This window comes from Scyliorhinus canicula, chromosome 17, assembly GCF_902713615.1.
Source record: "Scyliorhinus canicula chromosome 17, sScyCan1.1, whole genome shotgun sequence".
Taxonomy (NCBI): Eukaryota; Metazoa; Chordata; class Chondrichthyes; order Carcharhiniformes; family Scyliorhinidae; genus Scyliorhinus; species Scyliorhinus canicula.
In genome coordinates this window covers 40,605,665-40,608,387 of record NC_052162.1, presented here as the reverse complement: position 1 = coordinate 40,608,387, position 2,723 = coordinate 40,605,665, and positions in this window count along the sequence as shown.

The following is a 2,723-nucleotide window of genomic DNA, read 5'->3' as shown; positions in this document are numbered from 1 at the left end:
AATCATTGCCACTTAAGCCCCATTTCCATACAATTAACGAGAGCCATCCCTTATCCAATGGCCTATCATTTGGCGGCCTCCCCATCAAATGCTCACACTGGTGCCGATTAGTACCTTATTTTAAAAACATGAACCTGGCTACGCCCCAGGAAACGGTATATAGGATAAGGCTCCATGTGGTGAGCACACTTCACTCGGATGCTGTTCAGTTCTCTGTACATTAAAGCCTTTTGATTACCGACCTCGCTCTCGCGTTGTAATTGAGGGTGCCTCAATTTAATCTACAGACACATCAAGATGGACAGCGCTCTAAAACCGGAGAAACTCAACCTGGACGCCAGGTCGCCGGAAGCCGCGGAAAATTTTAAATATTGGCTCCGGTGTTTCGAGGACTATCTGGACTCCTCAACGGCTGATGTCGACGGCGCTCGCAAGTTGCGTTTACTACATGGCCGGGTGGGCCACCGACTCTCCGCCGTGATCGAGAATGCTACGACCTATGATGCGGTGATTGAAATACTGAAGAAACGCTTCATAAAACCTACTAACGAGGTACACGCCAGACATTTGCTCTCAACCTGCAGCCAGCATTCCAGGGAAACGTTGGACGAGTTCGTGGATGGACTCACTGCGCTCGCGAGTAACTGCGACCCCAAAGCAGTGATGGCAGAAGACTACAGGAACTTGCATATTCGCGACGCCCTTGTGTCCGGTATCAGGTCCTCGTACATCCAGCAGCGGCTCCTAGAAGATGGGGCAAAGGATCTCCAGGGCATGGTAACGCTCGCCTCTTCTCTCGAAACGGCCCACCGTAACCTCCGTACGTACTCTGCGGACCTTGTGAACCCTCTCGATCCCCTCCAGACTTGGCCACGCTACAGGCCTGTGCCGTGCGGTGATCCGCTGACTCCGGGGGTTCCCCATGTTATTTCTGTGGGCAAGGCCAGCACCCACGTCAGTGTTGCCCGGCCCGCTCCGCGACCTGCAGCGACTACGGGAAGAAAGGGCACTTCGCTAAAGTCTGCCTGGCTGGGCCCAAAGGCCACAAACGAAACCCTCACCAGGCCTAGAAATCAAGCTCCCGGTCTCACAGACCCCGCAACGCGGCCGCGCTGCGGCCGGGCACGCCCACTTCCGACGCGTCATCGACCTCGTGCAAGTCATGGGAGCGGCCATCTTGGCGGCGGCCATCTTCGAAACCCGACACGTTCGACCGGCGGCGGCGGCGGCTATCTTGTGACTCCGGGTGGCCATTTTGTGAGTACGACTCTGACGGCCCGCAACTAAGAGCGATCACACGCGATCAATCCCGGCCAAAGCACCTGCGGAACTCGATGATGCGGGTTCAAGTCAACGGCCACGACACTCCCTGCCTATTCGACTCCGGGAGCACGGAGAGCTTTATCCATCCAGACACGGTAAGGCGCTGCTCCCTGCGCACACACCCTACTCCCAAACTATCGCCCTCGCTTTGGGGTCCCACTCGGTACAAATCACGGGGTATTGTGTCGCTGACCTCGCAATTTAAGGCGCTGAATACACCCGATTTAAACTCTTCATCCTCCCTCGCCTCTGCGCCCCCCTGCTGCTCGGTCTGGACTTTCAGTGCAGCCACCAGAGCCTGACACTGAAGTTCGGCGGGTCCCTGCCCCCACTCACGGTCTGCAGCCTGGCGACACTCAAAGTTGCGGCACCCTCCCTCTTCGCGAACCTCACTCCCGACTGTAAGCCCGTCGCCACCAGGAGTCACCGGTACAGTACCCAAGACATGACTTTTATCAAGTCAGAGGTTCAGCAGCTACTAAAAGAGGGGGTCATAGAGGCCAGCAACAGCCCTTGGAGGGCTCAAGTATTGGTAGTCCGCTCCGGGGAAAAGCAGCGAATGGTCGTGGACTATAGCCAGACCATAAACCGCTTTACGCAACTCGATGCGTATCCACTTCCCCGCATAGCAGAAATGGTGACCCAAATCGCCCAGTATCGGGTATTCTCCACGGTCGACCTTAAGTCGGCCTATCATCAACTCCCTATCCGCCCACAGGACCGCCCCTACATGGCTTTCGAAGCAGCCGGTCGGCTGTTACACTTCCTCAGGGTCCCCTTTGGTGTCACAAACGGAGTCTCCGTTTTCCAGAGGGCAATGGATCATATGGTGGACCAGTACGGCTTACGGGCTACCTTCCCGTACTTGCAGAACGTCACCATCTGCGGCCATGATCAGCAGAACCACGACGCAAACCTGAGGAGGTTCCTCCAGACTGCCTAGGCCCTCAACCTCACGTACAACAAAGAGAAATGCGTGTTTCACACAACCCGGCTAGCCATCCTCGGCTACGCCGTGGACAATGGGGTCCTAGGCCCAGACCCCGACCGCATGCGTCCCCTTAAGGAACTTCCCCTTCCCCGTAGCCTCAAGGCACTCAAACGGTGCTTGGGGCTTTTCTCCTATTACGCCCAGTGGGTCCCCAGATATGCGGACAAAGCCCGACTACTCATTAAGACCACGTTTTTTCCCCTGACGGCTGAGGCCCAGTCGGCTTTCAGCCGTATCAAGGCCGACATCATCAAGGCTGCCTTGCACGCGGTGGACGAAGCCATCCCCTTCCAAGTACAAAGCGACGCATCAGACGTCGCCCTGGCTGCTACCCTCAACAAGGCAGGCAGGCCAGTAGCATTCTTCTCCCGAACCCTCAACGCCTCGGAAATCTGGCACTCTGCAGTCG